At 42.3% G+C, this 25,211-nt stretch overlaps 1 protein-coding gene across 1 annotated transcript in view; it reads right to left on the bottom strand.

Annotated features, from left to right (window-relative positions):
• The window catches only part of HPGDS (hematopoietic prostaglandin D synthase), a 75,438-nt gene extending 69,349 nt beyond the window's left edge, over positions 1-6,089 (bottom strand). Inside the window, exon 1 of the mRNA XM_050944073.1 lies at positions 6,039-6,089. The gene's annotated coding sequence lies outside the window, so the exon portion shown is untranslated. The remainder of the gene's footprint in view (positions 1-6,038) is intronic.
• Positions 6,090-25,211: the final 19,122 nt, after the last annotated feature.

Below are 25,211 nucleotides of genomic sequence, written 5' to 3' on the forward strand. Positions count from 1 at the left end.
CAGTTTGCAGTTCTGCCCTTCGGCCTCTGTACAGCCCCGAGGGTGTTCACCAAGTGCATGGCCGTCATGGCTGCCCACCTCCGTCGGCGGAAAATCCACGTCTTCCCGTACCTCGACGACTGGCTTCTGAAGGGGTCCTCCCAGTCGCAGGTGCGACGACATGTTGAGGCCGTCACGGACCTCTTCTCCCGGCTAGGCCTGCTTATCAATGCTGAGAAATCCAGCCTGGTCCCCACACAGAGGTTAGACTTCATAGGCACTACCCTGGACTCTACTCAGGCCAGGGCCTACTTACCTCAACCTCGCTTCCAGACGATCGGTGTGATCATTCGGAGCTTGCAGGCATCCCCAATCACCTTGGCTCGCACCTGCCTCACACTTCTAGGGCATATGGCCGCATGCACTTACGTGACAAAGCATGCCAGACTCCGAATGAGGCCCTTCCAGATGTGGCTTCATTCCGTATTCCGCCCGAACAGGGACCACCTAGATGTATTGGTGACAGTCCCCCCCTGACCCTCTCCGCTCCCTCGACTGGTGGCTGACCCCATCCCTAGTATGTGCGGGGATGCCCTTCCATTCTCAACAACCATTGGTGACTCTAACAACCGATGCATCATCACTGGGGTGGGGGGCCCACTTAGGGGACCTGCGCACCCAGGGTCTCTGGTCGTCCCAAAAGCTGTTCCTCCACATAAATGTCCGGGAGCTGAGGGCAGTCCGCCTCGCCTGCCAGGAGTTTCAACGACACCTACACGGCCGTTGTGTTTCCGTACTCACGGACAACACAACAGCCATGTATTATATCAACAAACAGGGGGGAACCTGTTCGTCTCCCCTATGTCAGGAAGCCATTCGACTCTGGGACTTCTGCATAGCCCAGTCGATAGACCTGGTGGCATCCTTCCTCCCAGGGGTCAAGAACACGCTGGCGGACAGACTCAGCCGATCCTTCCTCTGCCACGAATGGTCGATCAGACCGGATGTCATCCATTCCATCTTCCAGAGGTGGGGATTTCCCCACATAGACCTCTTCGCAACCAAGTCCAACAGGAAGTGCCAGGAGTTTTGCTCCTTTCAGGGTCTCTCTCCCTGGTCGATCACAGATGCATTTCTCCTGCCATGGACCCGCCACCTCCTGTATGCCTTCCCTCCGTTCCCTCTGGTGCACAAGGTCCTGTTAAAGCTGCGCAGGGACAAAGCGCGTCTAATCCTGATCGCACCTGCGTGGCCCAGACAGCACTGGTTCACCGCCTTGCTGGACCTGTCTGTGGACCCCCCAATTCCCCTTCCTCTCCACCGGACCTGATTACGCAGGATCACGGCACGCTTCGTCACCCAGACCTACGAGCCCTGCACCTCACGGCGTGGCTCCTGCATGGCTGAACATGGCGGAGCTCAGCTGCTCCGCACCGGTCCAACATATACTCCTTAACACCAGGAAGCCTTCCACTCGCTCAACATACAGGGCAAAGTGGAAACGTTTCTCTTGCTGGTGCGCTTCTCAAGGGGTGAACTCTACGCAGGCCCCAATTTCCACGGTCCTAGACTACCTCTGGTACCTTAAGCAGCAGGGCCTGGCGACATCCTCCTTAAAGGTACACTTAGCGGCCATATCCGCTTTTCGGCCAGGAGAGGGTGGCCACTCCGTATTCTCCCACCCCTTAGTCGCCAGGTTTGTTAAAGGCCTGGAGCGTCTCTACCCCCCCCCCCGTACGCCGCCCTGCTCCTACCTGGAACCTTAACATGGTCCTGAACAGGCTCACACTCCCGCCATTCGAGCCACTGGCGACTTGCTCGCTCATGTACCTGTCGTGGAAGACGGCCTTCTTGGTGGCCATTACATCGGCCAGATGGGTCTCAGAGCTGAGAGCTCTCACAGTGGATCCACCCTACACCGTCTTCCATAAGGACAAAGTGCACCTGCGACCCCACCCGGCGTTCCTCCCTAAGGTTGTTTCTGCCTTCCATACCAACCAGGACATCTTCCTCCCCGTCTTCTTCCTGAAGCCACACTCTTCTCGGCGGGAACAGCAACTGCACTCCTTAGATGTACGTAGAGCGCTCGCTTTCTACATCGAGCGAACAAAGCCATTTCGGAAGTCCCCTCAGCTGTTTGTGGCGATCGCAGAACGGATGAGAGGTCAACCAATCTCCTCTCAGAGGATTTCCTCCTGGGTAACCGCATGCATTCGCGCATGCTACGACTTAGCTCGTGCCCCCTCTAGCCACTTCACGGCACATTCCACGAGAGCTCAGGCGATGTCGGCAGCCTTCCTGGCGCATGTGCCTATCCAGGAGATATGCCGTGCAGCGACCTGGTCATCGGTCCACATATTCACCGCACACTATGCACTAGTCAGACAATCAAGAGATGATGCGGCCTTCGGCGTAGCAGTTTTAAATACCGCCACATCTCACTCCAACCCCACCGCCTAGGTAAGGCTTGGGAATCATCTAACTGTAATGCATATGAGCAATCACTCGAAGAAGAAAAGACGGTTACTTACCTTGTAACTGTTGTTCTTCGAGATGTGTTGCTCATATCCATTCCAAACCCACCCTCCTTCCCCACTGTTGGAGTAGCCGGCAAGAAGGAACTGAACGGTGGCCGGGTCGGCTGGGATATATATTGGGCGCCATAGCGGCGCCACTCCAGGGGGCGCCCAGCTGACCCGCCTGGGTTGCTAGGGTAAAAGTTTCTCCGACGAACGTGCACGCGGCGCGCACACACCTAACTGGAATGGATATGAGCAACACATCTCGAAGAACAACAGTTACAAGGTAAGTAACCGTCTTTCCCTGCCCCAAAGAGCTTATAGTCTAAGGATAAGACAAGAGACAATAGACAGGAGAGTGCAAAGTAACAATGAAATGGTATTGGTCAGTATGATAGGCAGTGGCCTTAGCACACCCAGAGCCTAATGGTTACTGTTTTTGTATAACATGTGAATACTCTGATATTCTGTTAATATCCAAGTATTGATTTTCTCTTTACTATTAGTAATTATTAAACATAGAGAGGTCCAAAGCTATTCTAATTGTTACCAATTGCTTCTGTGTGCCATTTGTTTTCCCCTTTCAGGTCAGAGGGGCTGGTGCTTTGGACTTCAGAGGGTTGTAACAGAGGTATTTCCAATGCTCATTTGTTTTCACTGAGCCATTTCAAAATGCCTTACTGTGTGACCTTGGCACTGCAGTGTCATGGATTTTAGTGGCAATATGAAAGGCTTTTTTCATTTTCTAGGGCTTAGGGTACCATTTCTCCTTGATCAAATATTTTCTGTTGGTTGTGTACGGTTCCTAGAGAGCCTGGACCTACTGGCTCTGTATAAATTAGAATGTTTTGATTAATATTCTAATGTATGTCACGATTATGTGGGATCTTTATATATATATAGAAAAAATCACCTGGGTTAGCTGGTGCAATGTTTATAGGATGCAGAATATTTGCCAGTTTGAAATGATATATGCATTTGAGGCCAGATCCTTAGCTAGTGTAAATCACATAGCTCTACTGCAGGCATACCAGCTGAAGATCTTGTCCATCTTTATAGAAACCATTTTTTCTATTAAATGAAATTACTTCCTAGTGATGCTTTAATTCCAGGGCACTTTTAAAGTAAGGATAGCTTGTATTACATCTAATCACTATACTTCCCACCCCACCCCACCTTACCTGCTCAGTAGGGATATATGACTACCGAACTGCAGCCAAGAACCTTGCTCCACACGCTCCTGATGTCTTTGCTCCCAGTACAAGCTAGAAAAATTACACCACTCGGTTCCATTTCATGTCACCCTATCATATACTGACTTGGGTTTTGAGACACAAAAAAATCTAAAATCCACAGAATGCAAATTTTTAAGGAGATTTCGCATCAGTGAAATTAAAAAACGTTCACATAGTAAACTATAAAGAACATGAGATTATACTTAATGTCTCCTTTCCTTTAAAATTCCCTTTCCTTTATTGAGATTTCTGCAAAAACATGGCAGGAATTGGACTAGCAATAGCAAAAGAGTGTTGGTGTTGCAAAGAGTCGAAGCAGAGCGTGGTAATACTGAGTTTTAAAACCATTCAGGAAAATGGATTCATGGACAATATATGTGGTTATTCAGATTCCACTGCCACATAGCTCAGACCTATTGTATGAAATAATTTCCCCTCATTGGACAACACAACCAAAAGGTAAGAATGATGGCTATCTAGCAAATCCATGCAATGAAAAGAAGATAATTCAGCTTGAAGTCTCCTTCCACTGAATCACCTCAGTGAGTGAAGCCTCTTGTAAATATATATGTATATAAGAAACTAAATCACAAGGTATGGCTCTGTTGAGATGTATGACTACTATCTGATGATAAACTGAATAGCATGAACCACAATAGGTCATGTTTTCCCTGGGAATATGAAACTAAACTAATTGTACAGAGCCACTTTGAATGTTTTCTACTCTGTATAGTTTGAAAAACTCCTTCGTCTCCATATAGCATATTTGAGATGAAAACATATTTTAAGTGTTGTTTTTCCTGTATGGAAAGAGCAACTGCATATTTTCAGCATGTAGATGTCTTTTACTTTAGATTAAGAAAAACAAGAAGAATGAGCAAAAGTAAAATCTCCAGATGAGAATTCAGCGTGTGCATCTCTTTTGCAAAAGTTTCAGCAAGTAAGTACAAAATGGCTGCTGTCTCTGCACGCAGGTGGAGTTGTCCAAAATGTAAGAGCGCAGAAAGCAATGGCAAAATATTTCTGGCTAAAGATATCATGCAAAGTTTTTTGTGTTAAATTGCACAGTAAAGGTATTGCTATTAAATGAAAGTGGCTTTTAACGGAGGATGTGCTCACGTGGATTCTCTGCACAGGTGTATTTGTAGACGAAGGCAGGAGCCATATAGAAGAATAGTAAAAGTCCTGGCCAAGATTTACAATATGATTTCAAAAGTTTGAAAAGCATATTCATACACTGAAATAACAATGGCTGAATTGCAAAGGAAGAAAAACTCAGCTAAAATAAACTATTTTAGCTATTTTTGTCTTTCTGCATAATAATGCTGCAAGGGGTCTGAAAGTTTGAGTGTGGCTAGATGAATGAAAAGAGATGGGATAGTGTAGAAAATGACCAGCGGGAAGCCCAAAGGCACTGCTCAGTACTGTTTAATAGCCATCTAATTCCTCTGACATTACCCTGCCATTCAGCTGGTTACATGAATAGGTGCTGGAACTAAGAGTGCTGGGGGTGCGGCAGCACCTCCTGGCTTGATCTGGTTTCCATCATGTACAGGGTTTATAGTTTTGTTAAATGGCTTTCAGCACCCTCACTATATAAACTGTTCCAGAACCACGGGTTACATAGATGGTCAGCTTTTATTTATAATAGAATATTGTTTTAACTTAATAAAAGGCTTTGAAGCAACTTATTCCTGAATGGGAGCAGCTCTCTATGCAAATCTGTTGTTTCACTGTTTAACTGTATTTGCCTCTTCTACAGTATCTCTTTAGTTCATATTAGACAAGTATCCTGACTATCAAAATGGATCAAAACAGATGCTGTCTCCCTCAGTAGGCTTCTGCACTGACTCTTTGCTTCTGGACACCTACTGTAGTTTGTGAATTTAGTTTAGTTTGGAGTGCACTTGTTGTTTGTACAGATCACAAAACCTCCAGGCAGTTCAGCACAACAAGCAGTCAAAAAAAAGCCTAAAGGCAGAATAGCAGGTATATTGCAGGTATGTTTGAGATACGCTTACAAGCTAATATATACAGGAATTGTTCCACATAACTGATTATTATACTTGACTGTAGCTAGCATGATTAGTCCCTCAGTTCTGTGTTTAATAATTCCAAAACTGCAAAAATGATACATTTTAAGTACTTGCTGTACAAGTGCCATATATGGCAGGAGAATATAGTTCTTTCTACTTAGTAGCAGTAACGTATTTAAAGGAGACAGAATAAGACTGGAAAAGGAAAATTGAAAAGAGAAGAGAGAAGTCAGTTTCTTTATCATATTCAGTTCTGAGATATCACTCACTTCTATTGCAGTAATGTCTGGTCAATGTAATCCTTCCTTCAGCGAACAGGAATTTCTCTGAATGCTAGTCTTGGTTGAGTAGGGTTATGTGTATATCACTCTGTGAATGTGCAGACCACTCCCACTAGCTCAACCTATGCAGTCATCAGATTCTTTACACACACTCTCATGAACACATTTTAACAATAACAGAGATGCATCATTTCCTCAGATAAAGACCACACGTAAACATGCAATTTGTTGGTATCTTATCTTACCTTTTCATCTAAAGGTTAACTTAGGAAGTATTAAAAATTAGGTCAGATAATATAACAAAAAAGTCAACAGCACCAGAGAACTCAGCCAAACCAGACTCTTGTGTTTCAAGGCTAGATCCTCAGCTGGTGTTAACTGGCATTAATCATTTGAGTCAGTGGAGCTACACTAATTTATACCAGCTGAGGATCTGGCGACCCACTAACCTAAACTTGCCATAGGCTTGTGCTGTGACCTTAGACAAGTCATTTCAGCTTCACTGTGCCTCAGTTTATCTCTTTATAACTTGGATGCGATAACAATACCTTACCAGAGCGGGAGGTGATGGTATGCAGCTTAGTGTTTATAAAATTGCTTTCACATCCTTGGATTAAAAGCACTGCAGGAATGCCAAGTAGTTTTAAATACTAATTATTATTATTTATTGCTATTTATTGTAACAATGATAAAGTAAGAAATAGCCAGAATCTTCTCCATTGTCCCCCTACAGCATAATTTGGCATTCAGCAGGGATTGCACTGGACTGTTATCAGGGTTGCTTCGCCTTCTGATACCATGAACAGTATGTGCTGAAAGTTCTTGCTTGTTTCTCTGGCAACTTGATCTTTAAACAGCTTATTCAGCAAAAGATTAAGGGGAAGGGACAGTCTGGTATTGTTTACCGTATATTTACATTTCTCAAGTTGAAAGGCAGTGCTGACGTTGGCCAGAATTGCAGCAGCGTGTTTGGAAGAAAACTCCTCTAGCTTTGTTTGGCCTCGAGAGAGCGGGTAAACCCTTGTCAAGGTACTAACTTGGTGTGGTTTAGGTAAACTGATGCAAACCCACTTGCTCCAGTTCATGTTAGTTTATCTGAAACCTGTTCCTGATCAACTTAACAAAAATAAGCCACATTCTGTACTAGCTGAAGTTGTCAAACTGTTTTAGGTATATCCCCGTTAAGTATGCATTACAGTAATCCAATCTGAGACCAATTAGATTGTTCAGTTCTGAGTGCTCCAGGCCTGAGTATTTTAACTTACATTTAGTCGACAAACTGTTACATTTGAACCACTATCTACAATTCCTGTGCACATCACAGTTTCTATCACAGATTCAGTGTCCACAGTCGCATTATTGTTGTTAGCTGCCCAGGTCTAAACAAAATTTGAGGACTACTCTCCGTACCACCAAGCTTTGGTTCTTCAATTTGGCATCAGTCTGGATGGGATGATCTTTATTGTACTTGTGATACTCTGTCCTGATTGGCCTTAAATTTATAACATCTCTTTTTGTGACCAGCCTTTTCACCGTACCACCAGTTTGGTGAACTGCTTCCCTATTTTTTACATGATTGCAAATCTCTTTGGTTTTACTAAAGAAATTGAACTATTTTTATAGAACTTTGAAGATATCATTAATTGAGTTAGAATCTCTTGTCTCATCATGCCTATTAGACACAGATTTGTATGAACTGGACTCGTTTGGAACACGGTGCAACAGAGCCACCTGGTGACATCTGGCATAAGAATGGGCATAAAACCTCCCACCCAGGGATGTTGTGAGGCCTAATTAATATTTGTAAATGTTGATCAGCATTCTTCACAGATGCAGGGAGCAGGACTAACCAGGGCACCGCTCTCCTTCATGGAGAAGGTGCTTAATCCCTAGGACTAGCAGCATTAATCATCTGCCGCGTAGTTGCTAAATGTTGTATAAATGCATTCCAGTGGTATTAGCACCACACATTACTTCCCTCCCCTCCCCACCATCACTATCCCAAACTCTGACAGCAAAGAGAAACTTGATACATGGAGTCAAGCTTCACTGCAAAGGGCTGGTCTACACACAGTTTTTGTGCTGGATGCATAATAAACCTTAATTCTGGCATTTATTTTTTGAATGCTTAACTTCACAGCTTCCCTATGCTGTAAATGTAGTTTGTGTGTGTGATATCAGTATAGCTTGGTAATCAACTGTATACTGCTATAACTTCAGGCTAGGTGATATTTTTCAGCCAAAACTTTTCCTTTTTTGGTCAAAAAATGCAGATTCGGGTCAACCATAATGTTTTGTGAATTTGTGTTGATTTCAGCAACTTGTTTTGGTCAAAACAAGAAAATAAAGAAAATTAATGTCAGACTGGTTCCTTTAGACATTTTCAAAATAAAATACTCAAATATTTTTGGGATAGTTTTGGATTCCATTCAGAAAACCGAGGAGAGAGAGCACCCTCTGCCCCTTGGTAACCTCTGGTCCAGTGGTTTGGGCACTCACCCAGAATGTGGGAGATCCAGGTGTGAGTCCCCACTTTGGAGCAGGGACTTTGAACCTAGATTTGCCCCCCTCCCAGATGTGTGTGCTGATCCTCAGCATACAGAGTATTTTGGGCCAGGTCTCTCCTGTTCAAGCTGTCCACTTTGTATGAATAATCAAATATTCATTGGACTCTAGCCTAGTGGTTGGTTGGTTACTGGAGCGTGAGGAGAACACATAGTTTCCAGTCCCATGTGCAGGGAATATTGGATTATTTATACAAAGTGGAATAACTTCAACAAAAGAGGTTGAGGGAGCTCTCCAGAATATGGTACAGCCTGGAAGTCAGGCTATATCCTACAGCCTGGGGGACTAGGAATGGGTTCATGTCTCTGCTCCAGAGCAGGATTTGAACATGGATCTTCCACGTCCCGGTGAGTACCCAAACCATTGGGCTAAATGCTTTAAGGGGACCACTGCCACCTCAATTTTGTGACTCTAGCCTTTCATTTCCTTTAGTTTTGTTAAAATGCAAAAACAAAATGTTTAATTTGTCTCAAAGACTTTTTCCCTAACTTTTTTGATTGGCCAAAAGTGCTAAAAAAATTGGTTTCAGTTTGGGTTGAACCAAAAATTTATTTCCAATTTTTTTTCCAGAACTGGCAGCAGAATGAAAAGAGTGAGGGTATGGCTACATTTGGAATTTCAAAGCGCTGCCCCGGCAGCGCTTTGAAGTGTGAGTGTAGTCAGAGCGGCAGCGCTGAGAGAGAGCTCTCCCAGCGCTGCATGTAAACCACATCCTTTACGGGTGTAGCGTGCAGCGCTGGGAGCCCTGCTCCCAGCGCTGCCACCCTGATTACACTGACGCTTTACAGCGCTGTATCTTGCAGCGCTCAGGGGGGTGTTTTTTCACACACCTGAATGCAAAAGTTGCTCTGCTGTAAAGTGCCAGTGTAGCCATGGCTGAGACAAGGTGGGTGAGGTAATACCTTTAGTTGCACCAAAGAGCTTTTGAGCCACATAGGTCTTGGCTACACTGGTGCTTTACAGCACTGTAACTTTCTCACTCAGGGGTGTGAAAAAACAGCCCCTTGAGCGCAGCAAGTTACAGTGCTATAAAGTGCCAGTGTAAACAGTGCCAGTGTAAACAGCTCCCAGCGCTATAAGCTAATCCCCACAGGGAGGTGGAGTACCTGCAGCGCTGGGAGAGCTCTCTCCCAGCACTGGTGCTGCGATCACACTCGCACTTCAAAGCTCTCCCGCCGGAGCGCTCCCGCAGCAGCACTTTGGAGTTTCGAGTGTAGCCAAGCCCATAGAGCTCTCCTTTCCCAGACCTGAAGGTACTCCCAGCATCACAGCAAGATTGTTTAGCATAAGTATTTAGCACACTGTGTAAGGGACAGCAAAGAATCCTGTGGCACCTTATAGACTAACAGACGTTTTGGAGCATGAGCTTTCGTGGGTGAATACCCACTTCCTCAGATGCATGTAGTGGAAATTTCCAAGTTAAAGTGGCCCATTAACACCTCTGCAGAGTTAGGACAAAAAGAAGGGGATAGTGGGTTACAGATTACTGTAATAAACCATAAATCCAGAGTATCTATTCAGTCCATGATTTTGGTGTCTAGTAATGAATTTAAGCTCCCATGCTTGTCTTTTGAAAGTATTGTTCAGGATTTCCTTGATAGGTCAGATACAGAGTGATCATTTTCGGAAGTGTTCACCCATTCTACAGCTGACCTATCAAGCCAGGATTTCACCTATGCTTTAGTCTGTATAACTGTGTTCATGTTTAATGGAACCCACCTTCAGCCCCTTGTACAAGAAACCTACATAAGTAGAGTCTTCCCCCACCACAGTTTTGAAAGTCCAGTGGATGAGTGGAGATCTTGACCATGCAAAGTGTTACATGTGCATTAACACTCCCATTAACTTCAGTGGCACAATTTGGACATGACTACATTGCACAAGTAAGTAAGGGTTTTTGCCGGATCACACAGTAGATTTATCATTCTGAAGAATAAAATAATCCCTTTTTCTGTTAGATTCTGATCATGCATAGCCCCAGTAATATCTGCTTAATTTATTTGAGGACAATGAAGTAATTGTGCTAGATTCCTGAAACTGGAATGATTTATACCACTAAGTTTAAAATGATGCAGTTCGTAATGCAATGAACTGATTTAGACTTAGCTTCCTTTGATAATCATTTCCTACAGTTTAAGCTCTTTATATATTTTTCCATTTCAGCTTACAACAGATGTTTATAGCATGAAAAAGAGCACTGAACTGCCTTCTTCTACAGAGCTGTAAAGCAGAGACTGTTTTACAGTCTGGAGCAAGAGATGCTTCATGTAAGGGAACTTTTACTAGTCTCCAAATTTATGAAGAGTAGACAACTTTATCACAGTTGCTAAAACAAGAGGTGGCAGTCTATAAAATAATAATAATAATAAATGGACTTAGTCTAGTAAAGAGAATCTTCATCCAAATCAGTCAACTTAATGGCAGAGCTATAATAGGTCTTTAATTATGAGACATCTCTTCAAATGCCACTGTTTCTCAGCTTCCAGTTTTAACCTATTGTGATGGTACTTCTTTCACCTCAGCAGCTTGTCAGATACAGAATGAGGCCCAGGTTCCTTGTGGTGCGAGGGCAGAACTAATCAAAGTGGGCCGAAACTCAAATTGCCCATGCTGCTGGGTTAATGTCAGAGGGTAACTTACTGAGACGTGATGTTGCTCCAGTTACAGTGTCAGCTAAATGTCGTATTTGAGACTGCATGTGAAGGATGTATTAAGGGAGATGAGGACATTAATTAAATGACGTTCTTTCCTGATGAATTCTGGGGCTCTTCTCTTTATTGGAAAGCCCTAGATAAATCCAGAGGAAGTCAGATGGATTAAAATTAAATCCAAGATTTAGTTTGGCAGATGTCTGTTTCAGAGGGTTCATGGGCTATTATTGGGTCACTAAATCATGCTACAGTTCTACATCCCTTTTTCTCTGTGTTTCCATAAATATTATTGAATCACTATCCAGATCCCCTTCCCAGTCCCACTCCACCCACACTCAGCTCTACTCCTTGCTCCAATATTAGCAGTTAAGCAATGACACAACATAGCTGTCTGTCTTGGGACACGTGGTCTCTGTTATCGAACAGCTTGTTTATCAAGAGGGTTCAATTCTCAAAGCGCCAGTTGACACAGCTGGGGTGTGCAAAGGTGGGATTAATTCACATCTCCAGTACCATCCCCCTTGAGTTGGGGGTTCTAAGGTGCTATTCTGACCTTAGTGCAAGTTAGAGTAGTTCTAGGTGCAGTTATGTTGGCAAGGATCTCCAGAATTCAGAATGCTGCAGCCCCAGACGGTCCCACCCTCTACAGTGGGGGCTCCAGGGGCCAACATACCCAAGGCTTGTTCAGTGGAAGGGGAATCCCCAGATGACCCTTTAGTGAAGTGTTAAGTAAGTCACCTTTGTGCTGTCCAGGATGTCACAAAGGGCATTTAGCATGGGGTAGAATAGGCCTTTAAATTCTTAAAACATTGTTGCCATCGCTTTCCATATAAATGATGCTGGTAGGCTGCCAACTAGTATGTCTGACTACATTTGTATGCATGGGAGAGTAAAAAGCCAAGTTTTGTAAACCTTTAATTAGCTGCAGCCATCTACCAATCTTCTTTAGAACCAGGAGTAACCTGAGAGGAAAAAATTAGTTGATTTGGGCTGGAGTATGTAAGATCAGGTTTCTAATATTAATTCATCCAGGTTTATTTTGGGCAACAACAATTTGTCAGTCCTTTTTTAAGTTCTCCCTGTGGTTGTTCCACAGGTTTCCCAAGAGTGAAATACAAAAGAATTCAGTTATGAAAACAGCCCATTTTTTAAATCACTATCCTTAAACTCTACCCTCTGTACATCAGTATAGTTCCTATCAACTGATGACTCCCTGGGCAGTACAATAGACTATTTCTTATAGCAGACTTCCCTCACTTCTGATACAAACAGACCCGAGAGAAGGGGTGGGGAACTCCCTAAAACCTATGTATTTCTACCACTAGGATATTCTCCCGAAGTCAATCCAATACTCTATTGAATTCATTTCAACTTTTCAGTGTTTCACAAGTGCCATTTAAAGACTTGAATTAAACAAGCATGCAGTGTTTTAAGCTGGTGATACTTAACTAAAAATTTATTCTAGAGTCAGGCCTAGAATCTGATCCAACCTTCTTAAATGTTCAGGGATGGTGGTGTTAGTGTGTAATTTCTCCCCCCACCCCCAATAGTTGGCTAATAAAATTTACCATGTTGGCTCTAGTAATGTTGTCTGAGGACAAGGCTTCCAGGTGTTCAATAAAGATGATTCCTTCAAAGAAACATAGTCTGGACCATAGCCTGATCTTAGCTATGCTGGCGTAGAACCAGAGTAACTCCAAGTGAGTGGATTTACACCAACATAACTGAGATCAGAATCTGGCTCATGGTTCTTTCTTCATTTTTATTATCTGAGATCCAATTTCAAAAGAGAAGCCATTTTGTTCAGTTCACCCCTTCCCCCTAAACATAGTCCTCTATTCTTGTTGTTTAATAATATAATAGTTTCATACTGTAGGTTAGTTTTTTAAGTTGGTCATTGTAGAGTATAAGAATTGAGTAGTTACTTTTTAGAAAGTTTGTAAGCCCTTTAGGATATATCTACACTGTAAAAACCAAAACCACAAAACACCACAGCTGCAAGTCTCAGAGCCTGGGTCAGCTGACTCAGGCTCTCAGTGCTCATCCTCATGTCACAGGCTTAAAATACGAATGAAGATGTTCCACAGGCTTAAAATATGGATGTAGATGTTCTAGCTCCAGCTAGAGCCACCTCCTTCACTGGGTTTCAGGGCTCCGGAACCTCTATGTTTAGTTAGGTAGCATGAGCCTGAGTTATGCTGGGCTTTTTTATTTTCATTTTGTTGTTTGCGGTGTAGACGCATGCTTAGTTTCTATGTTTAGAAACCTGCCAAAGCAGCAGTGTATATATGTAGTTAGGCACTGAACACTGTATGTAGTTTATAAACACAGTTATGTGGACATCACCGGGCCCGTCTGGTTCCTGCATTTTATGTTTGTTGTGTAAAGAGCAAGAGACCACATTCATTTGTGTGTTTATTGGGGAAATGACAAGTCTTGAACTTGAGCTTTATTCCTGAACCTCCTTCAGTGTTCACTGCAGTTGGGTTAAGTTACACCTATCTCCCTATAGCCTTAACCACCTTACAATTAACAAAGTACTGTGGGATCTTTGCTGGGCCTAGGACTATCTTACATTTTAAATATCATGCCACTTCAAAATTTCATCCTCAGAGCTGAAACTAACAGGGAAGCCCTGAAACAACATGATACTTAAAGGAAGAAATACTCCAAAGCTGAAGAGAGAGAGCCTTTTCTGAGATATGTGGGGTCAGAAGAGCATGCTGGTTTGATTGATGTAAGAGAGGGATTCTGGGACCCTGGATAGGAAGAAAGAAGAACGTTTCTGGGACCCAGAAGGGAAGGACAGGACACATGGTGCTGGTCTGTAAAAGAATTGGGCAGTATGGAGCTGGGCCTGAAGAAGAGAGAAGTTTACAGGACCAGAAGGCAAGGTGCTTTATGTGCCTCTACTGGATGATCAGTAGGTGGGACAATTAGTAGGTGGGATGATCACACTGGCTTCTTAAGAAAGAGAGGGCCCCTATAGGTTTGGATAAGCACAAAAACATTTGAGATTTTACCCATCAGTAATTTTATTCATGTTTGTTATTTATGCTAAGGCTGAGCTCTATAAATTGAAAATGGAGCCTCACTGTGGGTATGTCTATTATAATGGGTGCTCAGAATAGATGAGAGCTAGTCACCTCTTTTCTCTTTCTGTCACTTGAATTCTTGTGCCTCTAAGGCAAGCAAAATGTTTTTCTCTCCCTTTCTTGCATGCTTTGGCATGCATAACGGGGAAGGTGACGTTGCAAGAATTGCAAAATTCTGTATGTGCTGGATATGAGAATAATCCTGAGTAAATGATGAATGACCTTTTTTTTTTTCAAGGCAGAGATTACTGGTTGGCAGGGAAGGGAGGAAGCTCACAAATATTTTAGAATGTTAAATTTTTTTCTTAATATTTTTTCCTTTAGTGCCTATTAAGTGCTGTGAGCCAAATACAGCTTTGTTGTAAAGCTACTGAACTCAAAGGCCATTTACGCTACAAAGGCTAAATTTGACCCTTTATCTTTATTTACCATCAGCTACTTCCCCTTCCCATTTTGCTGCTGTTTTCCTCGGATTTTAGCTGGGATCTGTTTCATACTTTAATTTGCCATTACTCCTGCCTTCTTAGCCTTGTAGCTAGTTATTGATCATTCCCCTTTGGGTGGTTTAAGTTTAGTGTGTAATTAATTCAGTTGGTGTTTTCTTATTTTTCATGGCTACAAAGTGGACTATAATTAGCATAGAGTAAAAACGACAGCGTGGTCTCAACAAAGAGATCTCAACTAAGCGATCTTGGAAGATTACAGAGAATATCTGACCAGTTGCTCCTGTCAATATGTTCCTCACAGAGATTTGAGTTTTTCCTCAATATATTATATTAATTAAGAAAACAGTAAAATATATTTTTCATTAAATTTCAATTTAATTCCAGGCTATTTCATGGCTCAACTGAAGTGTGAGTGTGTGTGTGTGAGAGAAATATTTGTGAAAACATTTGGTGCTCTTCACATTAATAAAGACACTCTAAAAATTTGCTTCAGTGTGGCAATATCTCTTTGGTGGAATAAAATTTCAAAACTCAAAATACTGGGTTTTCAACTTAGTTAAAATTAGGCATAAATTTGAATAACAGTAAGAAAATATTAAATTGGCCCAGTTTAATCACTTACTGTTCTCTCTGTGTGCTTGGTCACCTAAATCACATGGCATTGTTTCTATTTGCTGATGGAACAATTCCTAACCTCACAAAAAAGTCAAGGTGACTGCTGAATAATTACAGCATAAATGCCTGTGTGAATATAAACTTGTTCCAGTATTCACAACATTCTCTCTCTCTCCACAAACATTCTCCCAGACAAAAATTTGCTTGTGCTTATGTCTGTGGGAAGCAAATAAAAGGGTCTGAATACCTCTGAAACAAATCTGCAGTTCTTAGTCAAACAAATGGGAGTAGCAATTGCCCAGCTGTAGTAATAGGCAACATTTATAATAGAATCTCTGTGTCTTGACATTTACTTTCAAAATTAGGCAGGTTGGGGAGGTAACCTGATGGGTAGTGAAAAAGAGGCCTGTAAGTTTAATATTTTGGGGGTTTTATTGCTTTATGCATTACACAGTATACAATATCTGTGCAAATGAGTTGTCTTGTAGATTCACAGCAGCATACGTAGCAATAATTTTGTAGCCTGTCAGCTGTATGCTTCTGTGCTGCACGCCCTTAAGGGTGAGTTTTGCTGTCATTTGATATCTGTATTTGGTTGCTGAATCCTAAAATATAGTAGTGCCAATAAAAAGAGAGCCTAGCACGTCAATCTTTTTGTGCCTCAGCGCAAACAATTCTATTCTCAGCTTTAGGCCAGCAGTTTCCACAGCAATTCCACAAATGGTGAAGTCTACTCCTGGTGCACAGGACAAGCCTCACAACAGGGTTGTTAAGGGGTACCACTAGCAATGGAGGTGCACCCCCATCTCAATGAAAAGTGTGTACGTAAGCTGGCATGGGTAACCTGGGGTGGACCACAGATCCAGTGGCCTCATTGCCCCATGAAGTTAGTCTGACGGGGCTGAGGTCATCATTAATGCCTGGAGAAAGATTACAGGAATGAAGGGGAGGATTTCACTCCTATTCTGCCCCCACAGAGTTTGAATACCTGAGCACTCTGTAGGTAGAGTACATCTCACCCAGAAGGAGAGAGTGCGGTATTACCAACCTGAAGTATTCATAACATCCTGAGATAGGCTTAAAAATCAGCTGGTTTTGCTAGACACATTTGTGATTTCAACATTTGCAGTAACCCACAAACCAAAGAAGGCAAAAGGAAAAATGTAATAATTTCCTTTCATAAAAGGGATAGATGGCAATAAGTTGACGTGGCTCTTTATTTTTCTCATGTTGTGCAATCAACATTTTAAATCTGAAGCTCATTAAGGCTCTTTGTGTTTTCACAGCTAATTCATTGGGTTTCTTGAACTTCTGCAAGTTAACGTAATTTTGTTACACTGCACAGGAAACTATACTAAGAAGTAAAATATGCTTTACAAATAAGAGAAGTCTCTGATTCGCAGAAGTAGGTCAGTGCAATTAGGTTAACGTTAAGCTTTGAGCTAATGGATTACATAAATTCTTAGCTTCCACCAGTGTCAAAAGGGACAGAGTTTCAAAAATGTGGGGCATAATAAGCAATTATCAAAAGCTTTTAAGAGGGTCCATCATAAAAAAAAACAACTGTGTTTCATCTATGTCAGAAATAGGTGCCGATTGCCATCACGGGTCAGATCCAGCAGAGCAGTGAGCAGATATGGACCCAGCTTCTCAGTGGCACACTTGGCAAGTTGGATCATTGCAAATATGTGCATTTGAAAACTGGGCTATAGCGATGATTACAAATCAACCCTTGAGATTTCCACTCACATCCCACCAGGCTCTTTTTGTGATGCAACAACTCTTTTTGTGATTCAACAAAATGCACATCCTGTGAATGTGACAGCTACCACGGAAACCCTGCTGGCACATGGAAGTAAAGGAATTGTTTCTTTCAGGTTGCAGTTCGGGGCCATGCTTGGAAAAGTTCACTATTCCTGAAAGTATCTGACGTGGCCTACCAAAATGTAGGTAGCATGGGCTGGAGGCAAGAGATCAAACCATTAGTCTTATTACCATTGTGTTTTAGCAGCAGTCAGCTCATAAACCACTCAAGTTAAAGTGAATACTTTATATTGCTTGGAAGTTGGGATTCAATTTTTAAACAGAACAAAGCACAGAATTCTAATTCTAATAGTTCTTCGCACAGCAGCTGTTCAAAGCACAGTGGAAATCAAGAAGCCTAAATCCATATTCCAAATCCATGTTGACTTGGGGAACACTAGGACTTCAATTTCCAGATCAGAAATGATCTGACTCTGGAGCCAACCCAGATCTAAAACTCACAATGGGCTGTCTGTCTTCTGAGTTCTGAGACCAAGACATGCCTTCCACAGATTCCTCTTTCTCTGTACTGCTCTTCCTTCCTGGCTCTCTCAGACTTTCCTCCCCATCGGTGCATCATCACTAGAAGCCTTGGAAGAAGATGGTTTTGAAGGGGACATCAGCTAAGGTATTCTTCATGCTTCCACTTTCCCCCAGCACCATTTGCAGGCTATCAGGTCAGTCTGTCACCTTCTCTTAATATTTAGGATATTCTGCTTGAGCTCATAGGTGGGCCAACCTTCCCCTCCTTCCAGGGGCAGCTCTAGACATTTTGCCGCCCCAAGCAAGGCAGCATGCTGCGAGAGGCGCTCTGCCGGTCGCCGGTCCCACAGCTCCGGTGGACCTCCCGCAGGCGTGCCTGTGGATTCTCCACCGAAGCCGTGTGGGACCAGCAGACCCTCCAGAGGCACGCCTGTGGGAGGTCCACTGGAGCCGCCTGCCGCCCTCCCGGCAACCGGCAGAGCACCCCCCGCGGCATGTTGCCCCAAGCACGCGCTTGGCATGCTGGGGTCTGGAGCCGCCACTGCCTCCTTCCCACCTCAACATACACAAACAAGAAGCAGAACAGTCTGTGCCTTGCTGCAGCCTCTGCCATCCCTAGTAGACTGCAAATCTGAGAGCATTCTTCCACAAAGTTGCCAATGGCAGGGGAATGGCTAGTGGGAATTCCTGGAATCCTAAGCAACCTGCGGTGGGATCCCCCTTATGACGGGATTCTAGTGGTGAGTGACTGGCATGTTGTAGAGAGAGTCCTGGGGGGTTGGGTTAGAGGAGAGAGACAAATCTTTCAAAAATCAAACCTGTTATTCATGAGATTTTCACTATGTTCTTGTGCTAACTGGATCTGAACTGATGTCACGGTTCAGGTAAAAATCAGAGCTTTGATTTTTAGCACAAGGCGTTTCTGGTTGGGAACAAACGCCTCGGCCTATTTCTAAACATAACCAGGTATAATGACTTTATGTTATACTGTTGTAAAAGAGAGATACAATCCCCAGCTTTCTAGGGGTGTAAAGCCTTTTTTTCCCCCCTCAACTTCTTGGTTTACAAGATTTTAGACATGAAGGGTCAGATTTTCAAAGGGGCCTCAGTCCAGCCTCCAGTATTGTGTGCCATAATTTATCCCCCTAAATTGTTGGGAACTTTCTTTTCGATGCCTCTAAAGTTCTGGATGCAGAAAATTCAGGTGTGGGTGTCAGGTAGATAGCAGTAGTCCCAATTTGCACGTGCAAATATGTTGCACATCCACATTTTCAGCTTCCAAAATGTAGGAGTCAAAAAAGACATACTCCAAATCATAAGTGTACAAAATTAGGGCCACAAACTTGGAGGCTGCATCTGAAACATTGATCCTAAAACTTTTGCTGCTGTCTCTGTCTAGCAGTGCTTACTTGGCAGTTTTCCAGGCCCAGGACTCAATATAGCAAACTGAGAATCTTGGTCAAGTGAATCAAAAAAGCTGCAACAGGGGCATGGCTAGAGATATGGTTGTTGTGGTTTTCAACACACATTTGTTATATTTTTATACCCATTGAGCTGACTGGTCAACTCCACATTCCAGCAGGATTTCTTTGTTGCCTGTAATGCCTCAGAATAACACATTCTGGAGCCTCATGGTAGAGCTAAAAGCACCATAACATTGAGAGAGCTAAACAAAAAAAAGATTAGTTTTTAGTTGATGTGCTGAATGTCCCTCTAATCCTGATTAACAGGGGGCATTCAGCATAGACTTCTGAAGCAAATGAAATTTATGAATTTTATTTTCAGGTCACCTTAAGGTAAAAGCTTGGGGCTGAAAACAAACCAGCAGATGAAGCTCTAAAGCTCATTCTACTCTATAGGAAGCTTGCAAACCATTAACTTGATAAGGTTTCAAGCCCTTGAGTGCCTCAGAGATCCATAATATCATTTTAATGTCAAAGTGGCATCTTAAAGCAGCTAGTACTCAGAACACGGAAGAGAATTTTGTGCTCTTTATGATCCTTTAGAAATATGTAAGCATCACTGCGGTAGAAATTTGATCTAGTTGAAGTTTAGGTGCCAAATCCTTGGTTAATGCAACTTGCAAGGGGATACAGTTGTAACAGGAAAAAGGGGAGCATGGCTGAAGGAAAGAGGGGGAGGCTGAGATACCCCTGTGATACACTGCAGTCATACAAGTTTTTGAACCCTTGTGGCCATTGCTACACTGAGTAAGTTAGAGCAGGACTGAGGCTCCTCTAACTTGGTGCAGGGGAATAGGTTTCCCAGAGCAATTCCATGTTCAAGGGAGTGCAAAGGTGAGGTTTTTGCCACTATCTGATCTGAACTCTCAGCAGTTTAGCCACACCCAGGTTCTGCCTCATAATGTCTGAAATAGAAAATTATTTTTAAAGTCCATGAAACAAGGGTAAATCAGACATTACTATCTTTTGTTTATATATGGCATTCTGAAATGTTTCTTGTGGTTTGTAGTGATGCTTTTGGGTGGTAATATGCATATATTGTGACAATAGTGCTCTCTAATATATTCCCTACATAATCATTTTACTCTGTTTAGTAGATGTATTTGTACAATATGTCTCAAAATGTAGTTACACGTACAATTGTTAAGAGCATAGAGGTTTTTCACAAGTGGCCTGAACATGTTACAAGTGTAACCCTTGAAAGGATTCACTCTTTCAGCATCATCTCTCAGCTTGGTTCTCTTTGATATTTGTGGCTGCTATTTAACCCTAGTTTTGGCGAGGGTCTGGAAAAGACTGAAGGGAGAGCAGCCATTTTGATGGATGTGTGTGCGGTGGGGTGAGTGTACAGATCTGAGAAACAGAGACCAGATGAGCTTTGACCGAAAGGATCAGATTTTGGCTAAGTCCAGAAGAGGACAGACTCTGGCTATGTCTTTGCTGGAAAAAATTGTATTTACGAGCTACCTACCTTGATTAAATACCTAGTCAAGACAAAGCAAAAGCAGTTTTTGCCTTGAGGTTGGTAAGTGAAGTCAGCCCTATGATCTCCACCTATGGTCGCCAAGCCTCCAGGATTGGCCTGGAGTCTCCAGGAATTAAAGATTAATCTATAATTAAATATGTCATGTGACAAAATCTCCAGGAATACATCCAACCCAAATTGGCAACTTCCACTTGGGGTTTACCTCAAGTAGCTATGTCTACCTGTGCCTTGTCTCCATTAGGATTTGACAGTGAGAAAATTATATCAATGTGAAAAATGCATCTTTTTTTTTTAAATCAAAACAAAGCCAGTGTAAGGGAGACACTGAGGTTGAGGGATACTGTCACACAGAGCTGATGGCTGTGTTTGCAGCAGGGCACCTCAGTTTGTACAGAAGGAAATATATATATATATTTCTATTTCTTTGCATTACATTACTGTTAGTATTTGATTGCAAGTATTATAGTTTCTCAGGCAAGTACAAACTGATATTCCATCTCACTTCATTCACTGACAATTAAATTGAAGCTGAAGGTCACATGCCAGGAGGGGTTGCTACCTTATCTGGAACAGGAAGTGGGAAACAGATCATAGCTCTTTATCAGTGGCAACAGGGTTCCAGGAAAAGGAGTTACATAAGCACATAAGTGTATTGAATTCTATGTTTTGAAAAGTTTAATTTATGGATATTGTAGTCAGGGTTAAGATTGCAATGTGAATTGTTTTTATTCATGCTTACACAGGAGTGTATTGATTGAGGTATTATGTTTGGGAATGGAAATGATGCTAAACTTTTGTGAATGAACCTTGACTTGGAATTTCCTCCATTTTGTATTTCTGATATTTAAAGCCAGTTAACACAGAATCAATAATGTGTTTGTGACTCTGTTCCGCAGAAGCAACAAACCAATTGCTAAGTTATGCAGTTAATTCAAACAGAATGTCACAATCTACAAGGGATTGGATCAGAAACCCTTAACCTTGTCTACACTTAAGACTTGCCACTTTAACTATTCTGGCATAGCTAGAGCAACAAAAACACCTAGATTAGATGCAGTTATACTGATAGAAAAGTGCTTTTATTGGTATAGCTCATTCTGGGTCAGCAGAGCATAAAACACCTTAGGGTGGTATAGCTGCATATACATGAGGGCTTTTACCAGAATAACTAAGCCAGCAAATGACACCCCTAACTGACATAGTTATGATGGTAAAACTTTTAATTGCAGATTGACTCCTATTATAGGGGAGGTGGTCAAACTAGAGGTCCTGAAACCTCGCAGAAGTCTGGGCCTTCACATGAGCTCACTGTTCTACAGCTGCTGAGCTTGTGTCCACAAAGAGGCCTGAGCCTTGACATCAGCCCAGCAGGCTGTAACTGCTGAGACAGTGGTGTTGCAGAAGCCTTTACCTCGACAATTCACTCAGCATGCTAGATGTGCTGAGCCAGTAACCTTACAGAGACCAGAGGTTTCTCATCAAACGAGCATTCTAGCATCACTAACTGAGCTCAGTGAGCACACAGAGACCTGTGCCTTGACATCAGCCAGCAAACCACAGTTGCTAAGTAGGTACCAAAGGGGAATCATGGGAAAGTGCAACTCCCACTCCTTTTCTTTACTTCTGTTTGATTTTGGGGAAGCTCAGATGCCTCAGAATTTTCCGCCTCTGTTGTCTTCACTGTCTAGTGAAATGAAGATTCATTGAGCAGGAGAATCCAAGTTAGTGCTTAGCTGAGGAATTCATTTCAGAGCCTTTCCTACTAGATGGAACAGTCTCAGAACTTGCTGGGAGAAGCTGAATTCTCCAATGGGAGTACCTTATCTATCTTTTTTACTGTATTATTATTTGTCAGCCTTCTGGTCCTCGCTCCTCTCCAGGGGACTGAGAAGGAAGAAGTCTTCTGCGCTAGCTCTTCCTCCCATCCAGGGGAAATGGGAAGGCTTGTCTTTTCCTTCTACCAGTTGGATTCTAGAGGAAACAGCATGGCTCTCTGAGTTTGTTCTTCACTGCAGGCACCAAGATAGGTGATTCAGAGCAAAATGATGTCCCCCAACACCAGTGGGGTCCAACTTTCTCAGCCTGATGGCTGAACACATTGTTTCCAAAAGGTCAGTGATCACAATCAGTATGGTCTCTTGTAAATTCTGTACAGAACAATTGTCCTATCTTATCCTCCCCATGCTTTGCTTTTCTCTCACCTGTTCATTTCTGGCTGAATTGGAATTGTTGCCCAATGCACCTTGGCTATGTTCACCTAGGTGAGTCATGACCAATATTTTATTGTTGTTAGATAGCTGAAAATGTTTGTTCACAGAAGTAGTAATTTCCAAAGCAACTGATGTAGCGTTGAGTGAACTTACACAGCTGGTAAACAGTCACTTTTAGGTAAAAATTTCCTAGATGAAACAAGTTTGTCAAAGACAACTTTTTGTTTCTGCCAATCCATCCAACTTTTCCTTCAGTGCAGAATTACACTTCAACACTAGTATTTCCATACAAAATCTGGAGACACTGTTTCTTTTTTATCTTCTGCGGCATACAAGAGAATATATGTTTGAACAAACATCACTTTCCAAAGAGAAGCCTTCAAAGCAGAATTTAAACTTTTTTGCAACATTTTCTTGTTATGGTCAAAGTCCATTTCATATTGCAATAGTAAATGCTTGAAATGGAGCATATTCTTGTTTTGCAAATGACTCAAAAAGAAGGTTAGTCTAATTCTGAATCACCATTCGAGAGGCGAAGAAAATATCCCCTTCCTATGATTCAAGTGCGAGATAGTATCTGTGAGGAATGCAAAATCATTCAAATAGTCGTCATCCTCTAATACTTTCAGTTCCCCTAATTCACATTTTTCTTTCATAAGCTGCATGATTAATTTTTAAGAAACCCAAATCAAGAGAGAGCCTTTCACCTTTGGCAGCCTTCTCACTTTACAATGTATTAACAGTTCCATTTCTTCAGTGACATTGGCCAACTCATTGATTCTAGGCTTCTGCATATATTCTGCCACATTTGATGACAACAATTTTCTGTGAATCTTGAATACTTGCTACAGAGAGATTTTTGATGCAAAATGCAATGGTATTGGAACAGCAAACCGTTGAGGAATTTTTCCAAGAACACATTCAGAATGTCAGTCAGTAATTGTTGGGGCCCCATCGTTACAGATGCTTCCAAAATTAGACCAATGCAGTATAGCACATTCACTAGAAACACGTAGTTCTTTGGCTGTTCTGTGTTGCAATTGTAGGTCAAGAGGTGCTTGGATGACATCAGAAATGTTGTCATTGTACCATATGAAAACATTGAACTGTGTCATTTTGCGGGCAATACTATTGTCGACTCCCAATGAAAAAAATGACATATTGACTCAAATCATTTGATTTGCTCAAACACATCACAGGCCATTTCATCCAACATCCTGACTGTATTACAAGAGAGAGCAATTTCCTTGAACTGCAACTGCACTAAGGTGGTACCTACTTCATTTGCTGCAGTCACAAGGCTTTATTTCCCAAACTCTTCTTCATCCATAAATCCATGTTGTTTCTTAGCCAAAAATAATGAAGTTTCCTATGAAGCTTTTGTTCACAGAAATTGCATGGTGAATTTGAAGAAATTTTCAAACTGGATACCATCAGATTAGGCCTGAATAAAGATTGGGAGTGATTGGGTCATTACAAAACCTAAACTTAATTTCCCCAATACTAATTTCTCCCTACTGTTACTCACACCTTCTTGTCAACTGTCTGTAATGGATCACTCTTACCACTTCAAAAGTTATTTTTCCTCCCTTGGTATCCTGCTGTTAATTGATTTATCTTGTTAGACTGACCTCACATTTGGTAAAGCAACCCCCATTCTTTTATGTATTTATACCTGCTCCTGTATTTTTCACTTCATGCATCCGATGAAGTGGGTTCTAGCCCATGAAAGCTAATGGGCTTGTGTGTTTAGTCTCGACAAGTCCTTGTGGCACCTTAATTTTTTTTTCTATTTAGTCCCTTGTGGAAGTCTGACCCAGTTGGCTTCTTATCATCACACAGTGCATAGTTTGGCTTATAACCATGTTCTACACTGAGCATCTGTGCTGTGTACACATGTAGTCCACAAACGAGATTACCGGCTTCTTGCCCTGTGCGCTTATAAATAAACACTGCTCTTCCTACACAGGACTGAAATTACAGCTAAATAAATTGTCATCTTATTTTCATTTGCTAGTGATTTTGTTTCTTGAGAGTCATTCTTAATCACTACTGTTTGCTAGTTCAGACAATGCACCTTTCTGATTCCAGCGACTTGCAGACAGATGTATGGAACCAAAGAAAGCAGGTTGTAACATGGATCTTTGGATGAGCTGATTAGTTTTCGAGTGGTGCTGAAAATTGGATGTGTAGTTGTGCTGGAAGGATGTGTACTTGGCAGATGTAATAAAAAATATGTATCTCCCCAAACTTAACTTTCAAATTGAGAGTCCTATAGCTTGCCTGCAGGCTTCTTTCCAAATGGGGCTGTTGTTTCTCAGTATCTTCTCTTTACTTTTCTCCT

Source organism: Gopherus flavomarginatus, chromosome 3 (genome assembly GCF_025201925.1).
Source record: "Gopherus flavomarginatus isolate rGopFla2 chromosome 3, rGopFla2.mat.asm, whole genome shotgun sequence".
Taxonomy (NCBI): Eukaryota; Metazoa; Chordata; order Testudines; family Testudinidae; genus Gopherus; species Gopherus flavomarginatus.